Source organism: Triticum aestivum, chromosome 4A (genome assembly GCF_018294505.1).
Source record: "Triticum aestivum cultivar Chinese Spring chromosome 4A, IWGSC CS RefSeq v2.1, whole genome shotgun sequence".
Classification (NCBI taxonomy): Eukaryota; Viridiplantae; Streptophyta; class Magnoliopsida; order Poales; family Poaceae; genus Triticum; species Triticum aestivum.
In genome coordinates this window covers 258,786,675-258,805,923 of record NC_057803.1, presented here as the reverse complement: position 1 = coordinate 258,805,923, position 19,249 = coordinate 258,786,675, and positions in this window count along the sequence as shown.

Here is a 19,249-nt window from a genome sequence, read left to right as displayed (position 1 = left end):
ATTTTATTCCTTGCCACAAGATAGACGATGCTTCACATGTTGCTAATCTCTTTTGTAGGGAATTTTGCATCTCCATGGTGTGCCAAAGACCATCGTCTCGGACCGCGACATCAAGTTCCTTAGCTACTTTTGGAAGACCCTATGCGCCAAGCTCGGAATCAAGCTACTCTTCTCAATGGCATACCATCCACAAACCGACGGCCAAACGGAGGTGACAAACCGCACACTCTCCGCTCTACTTTGAGTACTCATCAAGAAGAACATCAAGGAGTGGGAGGAGTGTCTACCCATCGCCGAGTTCGCCTACAACCGAGGAAGACACTCAACAACCGGCAAGTCCCCTTTCGAGGTCATCTACGGATCAACCCTTTGTCACCATTGGATATTCTACCTCTACCACTCCAAGAGAAATTTGGACGCAAGTGCACGAGCGACCCATCTCAAGAAGGTGCATGAAGATACAAGAAACACCATCAAGCGCCAAGTACAACGCCTTGCGACCAAGCACAATGTCAACAAGCACCCTATGATATTCAACAATGGAGACCTGGTGTGGCTACACCTTCGCAAGGACCGCTTTCCCCAAGAATGCAAGTCCAAACTTCGACCACGCACGGATGGACCACTCAAGGTGCTTGCACGCTACAACAACAACACTTACAAGATTGACATTCCTCGTGACAAGTACTCCGTGAGTGACATCTTCAACATCAAAGATCTCTCGCCCTACCATGGTGATGAGGGTTTCGATCCGAGGACGGATCTTCCCCAAGGGAGAGGAGATGATGCGGAGCATCCCAAGATCATCCCCATGGACGCACCCACACCTCCAATGGCACCACTTGGACCAATGACACGAGCCCGAGCCAAAGCTATCGAAGATAAGGTGAACTCACTCCTCTCTGAACTTCCACTTTTTATGAATGAGACATGGCTACTACCTAAGTCCGAGATGTTGTGCATGATTATGTACCAAGAGAGTCCTCCCGAAGATGCGCATGAACACAGACAAGTCCCCAAGTCCATGGATGAGGAGAACCAACAGAAGGAGCCAAGAGCATCTCCCAAGCCCCGGACATCCGGCCCCTAGAGCACCTTCCTCTATAGCTGCTCAACCACCAAGTGCCTACAGGCCCCGGACATCCGACCCCACAAGCCTGGACATCCGGCACTTCCCGAGGTCCCGGACATCCGGCCCCCTGCCCGGAAATCCGGAACCCCCCCCCCCCCCGAACCCGAGAGGAACATGGCAAGCTTCACTAGCCCGGACATTCGGCCCTCCGTGAATGCCCGGACATCCGGCCCGACGCCCGGACGTCCGGCCTTCCTGTCTGCGCACAGTAAAGGGCTGAGGCCCGTGTACCCCTTCTACCCCCTAGACTATATATACTCCATCCAGTACAACTTTCTAGGGTTAGCAAAGGATTAGCTCATATTTTGTGTGAGAGCTTTGCTCATCCACTTGGTTACCTTCTCCTTGGACATTCGAGCCTTCACTGGAGAAGATCCCCCAAGCGGATTCAAGACCCCTCTTTAGGGAAGAACATCAAGACCTCCTCACGAAGAAGAACCGGTTACCCTTTTGTATCGTCCCTAGTTGTCCGTGGACCGTGTATCATTCTATGTATCCGAGGATCTAGCACACATGTGACTTGTTCTTGTTAGTTTGAGTGTTCCTCTTGTGTTTCCCCTTGTGATTTCCCTCGTTTTCCCTCGTTTCCCTCTTTGTGTTCCTTGTGTTCTTCGCGGGATCCGCTCCTTTCGTGAAAGATCGGGCGATTAGGGTTCTACCCTACATCATGAGGGAATTTGATACATGAGAACGAATAGATCATGAACTGATTAGAGAATATTTGAATGATGCACCGATAAGATTTGGAGAACAATAGTTGAAAGCTGAGAATGAATAAACCTGAATTGATGGTCTTTGGAAAATCAAACTGAAAAGACTCCTGAATTGCTCCGGATGGGTGAAAAGAATTCTCACAATCAAATACAATTATGAGAGGATATCATGAAGCTAGAACCACGAATCTTCGAGAGAACGGATAAGATTGAAGAGAAACTCTTCTTCGGTCTTCAAATACAGAGAATGATGATGAAAAAGACCACCATAAATTGTTGAGATACTCCGAGATGAAAATTAGAAAGGTTGAACCAACGATGAAAATAATTTGAAAGATCTTGGAGAAAGACATATGACTGATGAAAATTCATTTTTACGTCAACTTTGAAGGACTTTGAGAATAACTCCGGAAAAAAATAGAAGAGTCAGATAAGATCCTGGGAAAAGACCTGTGGGTTAGGGCCCACTCAATAAAAGCACCGTTGAAATGATTGCTCGAAAGAGAGATTGCACCGGTTGAATTAAATGGCTTGAATGAGATAACACCCTCGGAATTGGTTGAACGAATACAGAGTGGAAACACAAATCTTCTGAGATATCTTCAGCACTCCGGAACAATTGAATAGCAAGAAGTGAATGATTAAGAGATACACACATACAAAAACACTTGGAGCAAGGAAGGGAATATGATCAACATTGAAAACTTGATTTGAATCCACCAGAGAAGATAAAAGAAATGAGGAATGATGAACTTTTAGGGCAGCTTCATGAGAACCACCGGGTAAGAACATTGAAGGAAAAGAATGAAGAGACTACGCATGAATAAAATAGATACTTGATTAAGAAAACTGAGTCCTTGAAGAAAAAGGGTGGGAGGGCGGGAAAACAAAGGCAACTTGGGACGGATGAAACAAACACCGTTGAGAAAACTTTGAGTTGATCTTGCAGATGTTGAAAATGATCGCATCCACTTGAAGAGAAACACGCCGGTTGAAAAGGATTGACATGACAATCTCGATTATCATGAAGGATTAGTATTCACATAGAAATATGAGAACACCGCTTAGGAAAGGTATGGATTCAACACTTGACTTCGAAGCAACTCGAATACCATAAACCAAAAGAAAAACAAAGAATTGGCTTGCAAAATAAGCCGGAACAGCCATATGATAAACCCCGTATAGTATCATGTGTCTGTTGGAAAGATATTCTAGGAGCTACTTGAATTCCCACTTATAAACTCCTGGAACTTTCTGTTTATGCAATCATGTGTTGGGGATATAGGGGAAGCATAATATCTCATCCAAACTAACAATACCTACATCCAGTTGTATCCATCCTTCAACACATAACCAAGAAACCTTCGGAAATCATTTACCTCAACCTTTGGAAAGCATCTGTTATACGAGTTATGGCTATACTCCCGAACTCCCGCCCCAGTACTGGGTGGCGTCGAGGTTATCTCACCAACAATTGCATAAAAGATATTTTGGATGTCGGCGAACTCAGGTATTCCAGAACTGCAATGATAAAATTGTGATGACAACACCTCGGAGCTCAACTCCCCAGGGCACTGCCACAACCCCTAAATGTCAGGAGGCACCAAGAACAATGTTCTCATCACAAGACTATAGGAACGATTCCAAGATACTCGCATGATCCTAGAAAAAAATTCGTGAAATTTGAGGAGAGGAGAGTCAAAACTTCTACGCCAGGAGGCCTCACCAGAGTGACGAAGGGCCTAAGGAGTAAAAAGAATCCTACTCTCTGATATATATATTCCTAAGACTCAAAACATTTGTTCTAGACTCAACAACGTCAGCGATTCGATCAAGCAGGGGGGTCCTAAGTCGGGGATGGCTCTGATTACCAACTTGTAACACCCACAATGAGGCTATATCTCCCATGTGTCGGGGCACGACTTAGAGGCATAGCCGCATGGTAGGTTTGTCGCAAGAGGGGTAATCTTCACACAATCCCATGTACTGAATAAGAAAGGGATAAAGAGTTGGCTTATAATCGCCACTTCACACAAATAACAAGTTAAACATACATCATCCAGAATACAATCAAGGTCCGACAACGAAACCAAAATAAAAGGAAGACAACCCCAAATGCTAGATCCCTGATCGTCCCGACTGGGCTCCACTATTGGTCAAACGGAAACGGAACAAAACAACGATAAGATCTTGATCGAGCACCCACTTGAGCTCGGTTGCGTCATCTACAGTGGTATCATCGGCACCTGCAACTGTTTGGAAGTATCTGTGAGTCACGAGGACTCAGCAATCTCACACCCGCGAGATCAAGACTGTTTAAGCTTATGGGTAGGATAGGGTAGAGAGGTGGAGCTACAACAAGCACTAAGCATATATGGTGGCTAACATATGCAAATAAGAGTGAGAAGAGAAGCAACGCAATGGTCGTGAACTAGAAGTGATCAAGAAGTGATCCTGAAACTACTTACGCACAAACATAACACAAGAACTGTGTTCACTTCCCGGACTTCGCCGAAAAGAGACCATCACGGCTACCCACGCGGTTGATTCATTTTAATTAAGTTAAGTGTCAAGTTTTCTGCAATCAGATATTAACAAATTCCCATCTGCCACATAACCGTGGGCACGGCTTTTGAAAGTTCAAAACCCTGCAGGGGTGTCCCAACTTAGCCCATCACAAGCTCTCATGGTCAATGAAGGATATTCCTTCTCCCGGGAAGACCCAATCAGTCTTAGAATCCTGGTTACAAGACATTTCGATAATGGTAAAACAAGACCAGCAAGACCCCCCGATGTGCCGTCAATCCCGATAGGAGCTGCACATACCTCGTTCTCAGGGCAACACCGGATAAGCTAAGCATACAAGTACCAACATATGCTAAGTTGCCAAGGGACGGTCCTGCACTGTGCTCTACTCTGGAGCAACACTTAGAGAAGCACTGGCCTGGGGGGGGGGTTTAAAATAAAGATGACCCTTGGGTTGGCCAACCCAAGGGAAGGGTAATAGGTTGTTAGGCAAATGTAAAACCAAGGTTGGGCCTTGCTAGAAGAGTTTTATTCAAAGCAAACTGTGAAGGGGTTCCCATAATACCCAACCGCGTAAGGAACGCAAAATCAAGGAACAGAACACCACGGAAACTAGGGCAGCAATAGTGGAACAAAACACCAGGCATAAGGTCGGGCCTTCCACCCTTTACCAAGTATATAAATACATTAAAGTAAATAAGATATAATAATGATATCCCAACAATATCCATGTTCCAACATGGAACAAACTTCATCTTCACCTGCAACTAGCAACGCTATAAGAGGGGCTGAGCAAAAGCGGTAACATAGCCAAACAACGGTTTGCTAGGAAAGGTGGGTTAGAGGCTTGACATGGCAATATGGGAGGCATGATAGGCAAGTGGTAGGTAGCGCGACATAGCAATAGAGCGAACAACTAGCAAGCAAAGATAGAAGTGATTTCGATGGTATGGTCATCTTGCCTGAGATCTCGCAAGGAAGAAGAACGAGTCCATGAAGAAGACAAACGGACGTAGTCGAATGAATCCTCACAACTCCGGAACGAAATCGAAGCTAACGCGAGAAGAAACCCGGAAAGAAGCCAGCAACATTGTAAACAACCATCACATGAACATGGCATGATGCACAACCAAGTATGATGCATGTCCGGTTTAAAGAGGCATGGCATGGCAAAGTGCACAAACAAAACAACAAGTTAAGTGGAGTTCAATATGCAACGAGTTGCATATTGATGAAACACCACAACAATTATTTAGTTGTCTCTCGTTTAAGTACTCCACAATATTAAATGTTAGTTATCATGGCAAGGGGTGAAGCATATGAAAACTACCTATCCAGGAAAGTTTAAATGAGGCCGGAACAACAAGCAACAAGTCCGGAGAAATCCTCATGAGCATATATTAGATTTGGTACTGTTCTGCCCTAAACCATATTTTAGAGTTATTAAACATGCAAAGAAGGGTGCACCATGTTAAACTAGGCATTTTCCACCCCATTTACATATAAAGTTTATGAAATTTGGAGCTACGGTTATTAAGTTATGAATTAAATCATTTTAACATGGCATTTATGCAACTTAATGCAAACAATATTTTAAACATTTTTATCATGGATGAAAGTTGCATATTATGAAACTAGATGAATTTCTAAGCATTTTTCATGTTTACAATATTTTAAACCGATGCATGATTAGTGAGTTATTATATGCATGAACTCTAGGGACTTTTCTATAAAACGTCGTCCTCTAGAATAATTAGGAAATTCACATATGTAAAAAAAACTATATAGGCCGAAACTTGAACTAGCCCAACAGGTGGAAAAAAAGGAGGGGCGCTGGAGCCGGCCTCACCATAGGCCTTGGCCCGTTCGGTGGGGAGGAGGCGCGTTGGGCTTGACCAGGAGGTAACGATGCGGTCAACGCGAGTGGTCGTCTCGCTCGACCACCAGCGAAGCAGAGGACGGCAGAGGCGCGATGCGGGGCAGGGGGCATGAACTCCGGCTCCTCGACGCGAAGGTCACCGGTGGCGACGGAGCTTGGCGAAGCGGCGACCGGGGCGACTTCGGCGGGCGATGCGGTCAACGGGGATGAGCAGCGAGCTCGACAGGGGCTTCGCGTGTTCCAGGAAGCAAAGTGAGGAGTTCATGGTGTTCCTGGCAACGCAATCTGGCGAGGCAGACCTGACAAGGCAGCGACGTGAGGAGGTTGAGAGGAGGTCGGGGCTACGCTGCTGCTGCGGCGAGGGAGGAGCACAGCGCAGGGCTTCTGCTCGCTGGTGGCAGCGTGAAACCGAGGACGACGGACGACGGCTTGGTGGTGTTGGCGCTCCTGCGGGCGTTCCTGGCGATGGTGGGGGGAAGATGAGGCCGGCAGGATCCTAAACAGCAGGCGGTGAAGCAGGGCCCGGCGGAGGACAGCGGGGCGAGCAATGGCAACGGCGAGCGTCTGCTGTGGGGCTCCATGGCGTTCCTGTGAGAGATATCGGGGAGTGAGATAGGAGCACGAGGCGGAAAGAGAGAATGGAAGGAAAGGAAGAAGGCGAGGGCAAGGCACTCATCTGCTGGTTCGGTCAGCCGGCGACGGGGCTGCTGTTGTTGTTTGGGTGGCCGGCGACGACGAGCTCCGACATGAGCCGGACATGAGGGGGGGCACTGGTCGGGAGAGAGGTCGATATCGAGCTCCTCTCAATCTGGAGTGGATGGTGGCGTTTGGTTGGTGGATTCGAGGGGATCAGGAGGGCTCCCAAGGGAGAAGGTGGGCGCTAGGGGATTGGGTTGATGGGGATAACGAGGAGGAGACCAGGGGAGGCGCTGTGGGATCCAAGGAGGATGGCGGCGCGTGATGGGATGGATGGGACATCTACTAAAAATTAGGGTTAGGTATGGTTATATATAGCATGTAGCTAAAATAAAGCGGATTTGGATCATCAGATTGGGATCGGACGGTCGAGAATAAAAGGTTAGGGGAGATAAAAAAATAAATCAAAGAGATGTTTCGAGATGATTCGAATCCAACGGTGATGACTGCTTGGGTCAGGTTCAGGTAAGTTTTCGGACGTGCGAGGGGTTCTGATAACTGTGCGGAGAGAGCGGGTCTGACAAAAGGCCACGAAGGCAAGGGGGGTTAGGAGGGGTTTTCGGAGCCTCCCATGGCGACCGATGGATCCAATAGACAGGGGGAATAGGTATGCCTTGGTGGGCTGGTTATGACTGTGTAGAAGTGTAACGCCCCAGATATAACTTTCCCAATTTGTACTCCAACTCTTGCCGTTTCCGGCGTTAAGTTATATTTATTTCTCGGGTTCAGGTCTTTGTCTCCGTGTGTTGTTTTCATTTTCATGCATCTCATATCATGTCATCATGTGCATTGCATTTGCATACGTGTTCATCTCACGCATTCGAGCATTTTCCCCGTTGTCCGTTTTGCATTCCGGCGCTTCGTTCTCCTCCGGTGGTCAATTCTAGCTTTCTTTCGTGTGTGGGGATTAAAAATTTCCGGATTGGACCGAGACTTGCCAAGCGGCCTTGGTTTACTACCGGTAGACCGCTTGTCAAGTTTCGTACCATTTGGACTTCGTTTGGTACTCCAACGGTTAACCGAGGGACCGAAAAGGCCTCGTGTGTGTTGCAGCCCAACACCCCTCCAATTTGGCCCAAAACCCACCAAACTCTGCTCCATGTCCTAGAGCGTTCGATCACGATCACATGACCGATAACCGCACCTCATTTGGACTCTCCTAACTCCACTTATGTCTATAAATAGACCCCTCCATTTTCGGATCTCTCCCTCTCCCCGAAACCCTAAAAAAATCACACCGCCGCCGGACGTGTCCGCGCCAGGCCGGACGCGTCCGCCCCGCCATGCCCAGCCAACCCCGCTCTGCCATGTGGCACGCCTACCCGCCGCCGCCGCCGAAGCCCGCTCGGCCCGGGGAGAGCCCCCGAGGGCCGAGCCGCCGCCGCCCAACACCCGCGCGCCCGCCGCCCTTCGTCTTCGCGCCCGGTGACCGGCGCCACCACGGGCCACCACCGCGCCACCGCGGGCGACCGCGCCTCCCCGCCGCCTGGCCGGCCGCCCCTCGCCGCCTCCTCGCCGCCCCGGCCCGGCGCCGCCCCGCCGCCGCCTACCACGCCGCCGCCCCGGCCCGGCCTCTCCTCCCAAGCTCCGGCCTCCTCTTCTTCCTCTCCGGCAAGAACTCCGGCGGTGAAGAGTGAAATCCGGCGAACTCCGATATCCGTGCCGATCTGGATCTAGTTCTGGAAATTTGACGGTTGACTTTTATCCCCGTAACCTTAATTTTTATGCGTACTTTGACCTGCCATAACTTTGCATCCGTAGCTCCGTTTTGGACATATAGTATATCAAAATGTTCGCCTCGACGAGTACATGATTTCATTCCATTGCATTATTTTCATTTGAGCTCATCTTGATGACCAAAATGCTGTTAGAAGGAGGCTTCGTGAGTTAATTGTCAGATCTGCTAGTTCATCTTAGGCTTTTGTCATTTTTGCCATGATTATTGTGTGCACGATATGCCTGTGAGTCCTTCATATGTTTTGTTAAGCATTTTGTCTTCTTTCCAGAGGTGCAACCCATGCATTTTTAGGATGTGTGTGGTGACTTGTGCAAGCTTGCAAAGTGAGGCACCCGGTAAATCTGTTTTCAGAGACTTAGAAGTTTTCACTAAGTCTGGGATTATTTAGTTCATGATGCCATATGTTCAGCTTGTTTCCTTGTGATCCGTGCCTCTTTTGAGGATGATCAGTAAAGGGGTTTTGTTAATCATGTTATGCTCTATCCATCCATGTCTTTGTTTGTAATTATGGAGCACCCTAGCTCGAGTCAATCGAGCTTTACTTTTGCTTCATTGTGAATCTGGGCAGATCGTCAACTTGTTTGCGATTTTGCCGATGTTATTGTAGTTGATCCGTGCGTGCTATGCCATTGTTCTTGCCATGTCTAGCTAGCATTTTGTGCCTTCTTAATGGATGTATGCCCGCCTTGCCATGACTTGCACCGTGGTGAGTGCATCGAGCTTGTTTACATGCCTTCGTGAGTTATATTTCAGCATGTCTCAGTTTTCACTAAGCCTGAAAACTGATTATGTTTTTGCTATGTTTGTGTGCCCGTTAGTATATTTTGTGAACCCTTTTGCCCCCAGGTCACTTTGGGTCTTTTGTTAAGCTTGTTGAGTAGCTCCATGCCATGTTCTTACTTGTCTTAATCAGGTCATGTTTCATGTTGTTTTGCTGCTCCGAAGAGGGCTTCGTGATCTAAAATTTCAGACAAGTGTTAATTTCACTAAGTCTGGAATGTGTTTTGCATTTGCGTTTTTGCCATGCTTGTTTGAACATCATAATGGATGAATTGGCCGTGGCTCAGTGCTAGTCTTTTGTTAAGCATCTTGCGTGCATCCCTGCCATGTATTTTGTTGTCATGTTTGGTGGCTGTAGCATGTTCATTTCGTTGCATTTAGATGCCTACTTGCTGTAAATCGCAGACCGGTGTCATATCTTAAAACGCTTGCCATTTCCAAACCGTAACTCCGATTCCGGCGTTCTTTATATCGTTTTCAAGCGATTTCATCTCATCTTTCCAGTGGCATCCTTGGAATTCCAAGTTGAGGCCAGGTTCATGCATTTCCTGTCATATCTTGCATTTTGCATCCCGCATGGCATCCCGCATAGCATATCATCATTTCATCTTATTGCTTGGTCTTGCACGTGGTTGATTGTATCCTTGTTGCTTGTTTGTCTTGTTTGGGTAGAGCCGGGAGATGAGTTCGCTACCGAGGAGCCCGTTGAGTTTGCTTGTGAGGATCCAGTCAACTCTGACAACTGCGCAGGCAAGATGATCATACCCTCGAAATCACTACTATCTTTGCTATGCTAGTTTGCTCGCTCTTGCTATGCCAATGCTACGATGCCTACCTTTTGCTTATCAGCCTCCCAATTGCCATGTTGAACCTCTAACCCACCTTGTCCTAGCAAACCGTTGATTGGCTATGTCACCGCTTTGCTCAGCCCCTCTTATAGCGTTGCTAGTTGCAGGTGAAGATTGGAGCCGTTCCTTGTTGGAACATTTATTTACTTGTTGGGATATCATTACATTGCTACGTTATCTTAATGCATCTATACACTTGGTAAAGGGTGGAAGGCTCGGCCTCTCACCTAGTGTTTTGTTTCACTCTTGCCGCCCTAGTTTCCGTCATATCGGTGTTATGTTCCCGGATTTTGCGTTCCTTACGCGGTTGGGTTATAATGGGAACCCCTTGATATTTCGCCTCGCTTAAAGATTTTCCAGCAATGCCCAACCTTGGTTTTACCATTCGCCACCTAGCCTCTTTTTCCCTTGGGTTACCGGAGCCCAAGGGTCATCTTATTTTAACCCCCCCCCCCGGGCCAGTGCTCCTCTGAGTGTTGGTCCGACCGAGTAGACTGCGGGGCCACCTCAGGGCAACTTGAGGGTTGGTTTTACTCGTAGGATGTCTCATCTGAGTGTGCCCTGAGAAAGAGATATGTGCAGCTCCTATCGGGATTTGTTGGCACATTCGGGCGGTGTTGCTGGTCTTGTTTTAACCTGTCGAAGTGTCTTGAGTTACCGAGATGCCGAGTTTGATCGGAACGTCTTGGGAGGAGGTCTATTCCTTCGTTGACCGTGAGAGCTTGTCATGGGCTAAGTTGGGACCCCCTGCAGGGATTGAACTTTCGAAAGCCGTGCCCGCGGTTATGGGCAGATGGGAATTTGTTAATGTCCGGTTGTAGATAACTTGAATCTTAATTAATTAAAATGAATCAACTGAGTGTGTTACCGTGATGGTCTCTTCTCGGCGGAGTCCGGGAAGTGGACACGGTGTTGGAGTAATGTTTGCGCAGGTTGTTCTTCTATATGCTCGCTCGCGCTTTGCCTCCTCTTCTCGCTCTCTTTTGCGAATAAGATAGCCACCATACTTGCTAGTCGCTTGCTGCAGCTCCACATATATTTGCCTTACCATTCCTTTAAGCTTAAATAGTCTTGATCGCGAGGGTGTGAGATTGCTGAGTCCCTGTGGCTCACAGATACTATAACTCCAGATGCAGGTCCAGGTGATTCCGCTCCAGGTGACGAGTACGAGCTCAAGTGGGAGTTTGACGAAGACTCTCAGCGATATTACGTGTCTTTTCCTGATGATCAGTAGTGGTGCCTAGTTGGGGTTCGATTCAGGGCCTTGTCGCATGTTGGGTTTTCTTCTATTTTGGCACCATAGTCGGGCCATGAGTGTTTGTATGATGGATGTTATTTATGTACTTTGATGTGATGTGGCGAGTGTAAGCCAACTATGTATCTCCCCCTTTTATTATATATTACATGGGATGTTGTGACGATTGCCTGACTTGCGACATTGCTTTCAATGCGGTTATGTCTCTAAGTCGTGCCTCGACACGTGGGAGCTATAGCCGCATCGAGGGCGTTACAAGAAGGCCGAGGGCTACGGGAGAGAAGAGAGAGAGAGAGACCCGACAGCAGTTTCTGGAGACCGAAAATATCCGACGATTTGACCGACTATATTGTCTCTATAGTTAAACGTTGGGGCATCAAACGGACTCCGAATGTTATGAAACTTGGCAGGCGACCTACTAACAACATAACAACACCGCATGCCAACTTTCAACCCATTCCGAGAACATTTTCTGCCCACTTATAAAATAATATTCCGGATGTGCCGCGGGCGCGTGCAAGTGTGTCTGGGCTTAGAACGGACAACGGAAGGAACGGGGAGACCGGGATGGATGCAAGTTTTGAAAACATGATGATGCAATGCGGATGATGACATGGCAAGATGCAACACGCAAGTGAACAACAAGACAACAACAACGAATTACTTGAAGACACCTGGCGCAATGGTCTCGGGGCGTTACATATTGTCTATCTTGATTGCTCTTGGTTGCTGTGAGCTTGCAAGTACATTCAATGTACTGACCAGGTGTGTCATGCGAGTTTGTAGGTCATGCCAAATTTGATTGCTTGTTGGTCGTGGATTCCTTGTTTGCGAGCTAGGCTAAGTGTTCTAGCCTGAGTCCCCGCGGAGTAGAGTTCATCACCGTCGTCGTTATCCACTGCTAGAATTATTCCGCTACTTCGTGTGTTTTGCTGCTTGCATAGAGCAACAGTGGTAGGTGTAGTGTTGCCATGCCGATTTAAGCCATTGTATCCATCTAGATTGTAATACAGAGCTGATTTGTTCGATGCTAAGCAGTGTTGTATTCAAGAAGACTTCTCCTCGATCTCTGGGCTGGAATACGGGGCATTCCGGTCTCTCTGAGTTGGGGTGCCACAGCTGTCCTCCTCCACCAATTCAAGAAGGTCGGGCCCCTGCCTTGATGCTCTCATGCACCACGCACCTCCATTACCTACCACACTCAATGCATGCAGCATACTTGGCAAAGGATAAGCTTGTGGTGGGAAGAGTGAATTGGCAGTTACTAACTCGTGCTTTAAAGTCATTCACGGGCCATTACAAGAGTGGCCCACCACAATTGGCTTTACACGACGAGCAGGAGAACTAGAAACAAGCCCATACCCAAGTTAATGAAGAAGCGAAGAAGATCTCAAGGGGCTAGCCACTTCCACGCCGCTTCCTGTGCACTTGTTAGGCCCTACCCCGACAACGCCCGACAGTGCGTTCGGGCCAGGCCCGGGGGCTTCTGTCGGTGCAACATACTCTGGTTCTATTTCCCAGACTGTGCACAGGCACAAGAACAAGATCACAACTCCAAGATCAGATTGGAGCACAAGGGATCAGCTCTTTGAAGGACCAACATGCAAATCTAGAAGATCAGGACTAGCTAGAGAAGCAAGATGTCACTAAGGGAAAAAACCTCCCTTGCTGAGCAGGCGAGCCTAGCAAGGATGGGCTTACCCCAGAAGCAAGCTTTCGGATCGTCCCGGCAAGCCTGTCGGGGCTTATGGAGATAAACCACTCCACCGCACCACCTCACCACGACGCACATCGTCGATCAGTGCGCTGTCAAGCTCCAAGGTGACTAAGTGGTTGCTATTTGCCACATGGCAGCCACTTTCTATAGAAAAGACCTCCAAGCAACACATGTCCTAACACGTGCCAAGCAAGCACGCACGAAGCTGGCAACATAGACCGGCAGGGCCTACTGGGCGAGCTGTGACGTGACGTTGAGAGGCACATTTAATGTGCCCTGTCAGCCTGCAGAGTTAGGTATGGTAGCACTGTTTGCTATCTAATCAGTGCGTAATGACTGATTTGCCATTGTGGTGACTCCTTTATCTATAAAAGGAGTCCCAAGGCAAACGTAGAACGTGTTGGTCAGTTGGGTGGCTAATCCGCACGCTCACATACTCATACGCGTGTAGCCGTTTTCGCCCCGAGGCAACCCTGTCGGGTAAGCGTGCTGCGCTCACCACCATTTTCCACCATCAATCCACCAAAGTAGGAGTAGGGTTTTACGCCTCACGGAGGCCCGAACCTGGGTAAAGATTGCCCACGTGATCTCTGTCATGCTGTTCCACGCTCCTCCACTCTTTGCGCAACGTGCCCCCCCCCCCCGCCGAAACAGAAAGGGACTCTTGGTCCCATAAGTGGTCGTGGTTTCCCACAACAGTGGGCCACGTCGACCGGCCGACATGAGCTCCCACTCGTCGAAGATGGGCATCACCGCGACCAGCTCTGCCTTCTCCAGCATCTGTACAGCAGGGACACGGCCTCGGGAGGGTCCTCAAGGTCGAAGCCGGGCAGGGCCCGCAAGGCCCCATCCAGTTCCTTGGCCGTTACGCCATCGACGTGCAGCCTCATTAGGTCCTTTGTGTCGGCGTACTGCCACACGGGGCGCGAGCACGCTTGTAGCGCCGCGAGGCGCTGCCCCAAGAACTCATTGATGATCGTCGCCTCCGACAATTTTATGGCCCTGTGCATGTCCATCCGGTCCAGGATGGGCTCCACCCTCGGGTTGGTAAGCTTCTCGTGGCCCCACCTAGAGTTCTGCTGAGGCTAGGCCGCCTGGATCATCAGGAGCGGGTCGATCCAACACGCGTCCATGAAGAGCCGGCGATGCCGGTAGCCTTGCACCTTCTTCCCACCTTCAGGCAAACGTTCTCACCCTTAACATCGACGAAGGAGATGCATGCGGAACGCTGGTCTTGGGAGGTGAATAGTAAGCTGAAGAATTGCTGGAAGAGCGCCACCGAAGGCCTCACGCCCACAAATGCCTAGCAGTAGAAGGCAAATGTGGCCAGAAGGAAGATTGCGTTGGGCTAAGGATGAAGGGCATGGATTCGTTAGTGGGAGAGGATGCTATAGAAAAATTCAGAGAACGGCTAGACCAACCCACCGTAGACATTGTGGAGGAAAAAGGGGTAGCCAGACTCCGCCAGGCCACTCCCTACTCACGAACCCGACCAGATCTTGGTTGCCCGCCCTTCATTCTACTCGCTGGCTATCAGTGGGAGCTCCGGGCCTAGGTCCCCCTCCTCAGCGATAGAGGAGGGCGGGAGCACCGGCGAAATGACAAGCGGGCTCGCGCGTGGAGCCATGGGTCTCACCTTCTTACTAGCAGGCGCCATCCATGCGACGCGGTTGCGAGCGGTGCGTGGAAGGTGTCGCGCCTGAGATCGGATCACGAGGAGCCAAGGATGGATGGGGGGCACGGGAAGACAGATGTAGGATTGGGGAAGATCAATGATGGCCCCGCAACATGCCCGACAGGCTTTATGTCAGCCCGGATAGTTGCCGAGGCGTCGTGCGAGAGTGGGGCGTCCCACGCCCTATCGTGCGCCACACGTCAAGCCTGGCCCGTAGGCAAATGGGGCCTGCGCCATTTCGCTCCTTCCCTAACGGGCGGAGTCCTGTGCGCTGTGGGCCCGGGGCGACTATCGGGAACGTGGCACAGGGGGTACCCAGGCCCGTCTTCTTGTGGCCCAGTGTGCGGTGCCATTCAGGAGGCCCAAGGCTGGCCCATCGGCCAGAGCTTCACGGGCAAGACCCTCGTGAGGCCCTTACCTCACGAGGCGTGCATCATCAAGTGTCACCGGGAGCCCCACGAGGCCCTCTCGTGGGGCGGCTTCCCGGGATCCCCTCCCGAGGCCCCTCATAGAGGCATGCGAGGTAGAAGCTATTCGGCGGAGTCATGCGGCCCTACGTCTTCACGTGGTGACGCGTGGCGATGAGTGAAGCCAGAGGAGCGCTAGCATGCTCGGATGAGGAGGCTTTCCTCTTTCATGCTAAGGGAGCAAGGACAGTGACTCGGTTCCCAAAGAAATCCCGAAAGGTTACCCGTTCAGTGCAAGAATACTAAGACGAAGGGCTCGCCAGGACGGAGGTCATCACCGAGCCCACCAGCGCGTCATGGTAGGAGGCTTTTGCAGGCGAAGACCGCCCTTAGTCAGGATAAGCTGTACCCATGTCCCCCATCAAATTGTCCGTTGTGGCAACCCTTCCCGCCATGTGTTTTTGGGGGAAGAGGACCAAGGCTAGTATAAGTAAGGGCAGGGTGCCACCATAGAGAGATATCCTCGGGAGGTCACTCATTTCCCCCCTTGTACACTCGTACCCATCCTCCCTCGCAAGGCAATCCAACCACAAAGTAGGAGTAGGGTTTTACACCGCAAGGTGGCCCAAACCTGGGTAAACTGTCGCATCGACTATTCTTCTTCTCTAGCTCAAGCACGCCGGAGCATCGCCCTGAGGTAGTGAGTTCCGAGATAGGGCTTAGCGGAGGTAGCGAGTGCACCCCAGTGTTCGAACCTTCTTGGGTCTGTGGAGCCCCAATTCGACAATGGGTTGTAGTCTAGTGCGCCTGAGGAGGGTGCGGGTGGGAGCTCTTCATGAGGCTCCATGGTGCTGGCTTCACGAGGTGTTGAAAATGGCCTCAGGAGCCTCTCCTTGTAGAAGCCAGGGCTCCGGGGCTCGTGAGGGGATGCCCGCTTGGTGATGTCGTTAGCGTTCTTGTTGTCACCGTGAGGGATGTGCTAGAGCACCATGCCCAGGAGGCTCTTCTCGAGCTATCACAACTCCTCAAGGTAGGTGGCCATGTGCTCGTCTTTCAGTTTGTAGCTCTTGTTAGAGAAGTTGACGACGAGCTATGAGTCTTCTTTGATGAGGATGCGCTTGATGCCAAGAGTGATGGAGGCCTTGAGCCCGACAATGAGGTCCTCGTACTTTGCAATATTGTTGGAGACCTTGTCGTCATGTTTGAAGCAGAGCTGCACAACATAGTACATCTTATCTCTAGTTGCTGAAGTGACCACCATGCCAGTCCATGCGCCCTGCCATGAGAACGCGCCGTTGAAGTGCATGGTCCGGCCGCCAGGGGCGTTCTTCCTAGGAAGAAGGGATTCTTCCTCATGTGGCTCGTCTTGGCGGGGATCCATACATTTTGCTGTGAAGCTCGCCAGCACTGCACCCTTAATCATCCTCATGGTGAGGAATTCTAGCTCGAAGGGTTGCAGCTCAATGTTCCATTTGGCGACGCGACTAGTGGAGTTGGAGCTACGTAGGATCTGCTCCAGTAGTAAGGATGTGACCACCTTGATGGGGTGGCCCTAGAAGTAGTGGCGCAGCTTCCTGGAGACTATGAGGAGTGAGAAGAGAAGCTTCCGCTACAAGGGGTACCGCTCGCGAGCATCTCGCAGCAGCATGCTGACAAAGTAGACGGGGTGCTCGACGAGGCGCGTTGTTGTAGGAGCCACAAGTTGTGCTTCGGGAGGCTCATTAGGCGGCTCGACCGGGGCCTCCTGAGGTGGGCCCTCGTCAGGCGTCGGCGTGGGCTCTATAGGCTCGAAAGTGGCCTCAGCAAGTGCATGCGCAGGAGGCTTCTTCTTGGCATGGACACGCTCTTCCAGTTCCACCACGAGGGCCGCGCTGGCCGTCTGGGGGGTGGCTACCAAGTACAGGGTTAAGACCTAGCGAGGTTGCGGGGGGCCATGATAGGAGGGCCCGTTAGGTACTTCTTGAGGTCCTCGAAGGTCGTGACAACTTCAGGAGTCTACTTGAAGGAGCCTGATCTCTTAATGAGCTCGAAGAATGGCAAGGCTCGCTCGCCAAACTTGGAGATGAAACGCCCAAGCGAGGCCATGCATCCCGCCAAGCATCACATTCCCTTGAGGTTCCATGGGGGCCACATCTCCTCAATGGCCTTGATCTTATCGGGGTTGGCTTCGATGTCATGGTGGGAGACTAAAAAGCCAAGCAGCTTGCCTAAAGGGACTCCGAAGACGCACTTTTTGGGGTTGAGCTTGAGGTTGACCTTGTGTAGGTTGTCAAAGGTTTTTCGAGATATGTGATGAGGGAGTGCGCCTCATGAATCTTGACAACGATGTCATCGACGTAGGCCTCAGCGTCTCTTCCCATCTGGGGCCCAGGGCAGTGTGCATCTGTGTCTAGAAGGTGGCTCCAATGCTCTTCAGGCCAAAGGGCATCCATATGTAGCAGTATACTCCACAGGCGGTGATGAAGGATGTCTTCTCCTGGTCTTCTTCTGCCACTTGATCTGGTGGTAGCCTGAGAAGGCATTCGAAAAGCATAACGGGTAGCATCTAGTGGTGGAATCCACAATCTGGTCGATCCATGGCAGTGGGTAAGGGTCCTTGGGGCAGGCTTTCTTGAGGCTGGTGAAGTCGACGCACATCCGTTCACCACCATTGGGGTCGGGGACCATAACAGGGTTGACAACCCTCTCGGGGTGGTGCACCTCGCAGATGATTCTAGACTCCTGAAGTTTCTCGACCTCGATACGATGAACTCTTGCTTCTCGGGCACCTGACAGCGTACCTTTTGCTTCACGGGGCGTGCGTTGGGACACACGGCCAAGTGGTGCTTGATCACCTCCCTTGGTACACCGGACATGTCTGATGCTGTTCAGGTGAACATTCGCATTTTTGTAGAGGAAGGTGATGAGCTCGCCTTCTTATTTGGGAGAGAGGCTGTTGTGGATGGTGACGGTAGGCCCGGAGCCACAGCCATCTAGTGACACTTGCTTTGTGTCGACGCACGCCTGAGAAAAGTGAAGCTTCTTTGCGCGCACGGGCTCGATAGGCATGGCTTCGTCTTCATCTGTAGGGTATGCGGTGGTGGCAACCTTGTAGGCATGCTCGAGGATGGTCCCGCTACAACCCGGAAGCTTGACGATATTGTAGGCATGATGGTTCACTGCCATGAACTTGGCAAGTGTGGGGTAGCGCAAGATGATGTTGTAGGGCAGGCCGATGTGCACCACGTCGAAGTCGATGAGTTCTGTGTGGTATTTCTTGTGGAAGCCAAAGGCGGCGGGAAGGCGCACTTGCCCCGGGGCAAGGTGGATCCATCGGTCACGCCTGAGAAGGGCCTGGTCGGCATCAAGCGCTCGTAGGGCACCTGAAGCTGCTCGAAGGTCTCCACAGAGAGCATGTTGAGGCATGTGCCACCATCAATGAGCATGTTGGTGAAAGCAACATTGTTGATGGTGGGTGTGTGTTCCCACATGAACACATCACCGTGTACCTCCAATGTCGAGGGTGATACACTGCAGCTCACGTCGAAGGAGACCTGTCCGGAAGCGATGTACGCAAGCAATCTGGTGGGTGCTTTTCAGGACCCGAAACCTCACGTGCCCAGGAGGGACCCCATCTAGACGCACAATGGCTATGGACTTCCCTAGGTTGGTTCGCCCGCCCCTAGAGCCTCGAGGATTGCTGCCCTTCAACAAAAAGAATGAACGAAGAACGAGAGAGAAAGAACAAGGGAGAAATGTAAAACTAGAGTAAAAAGTAGATGAGTTTTGCGATTGTGTGTTGTTGTTTAAATCGGCCGTCACCCCTCATGTATATAAGAGGCTGCTGGACTTCCCATGCAAGGAAAATTTAGAATTCACGTCCAAAACCCCAAGTCGGGTCTAA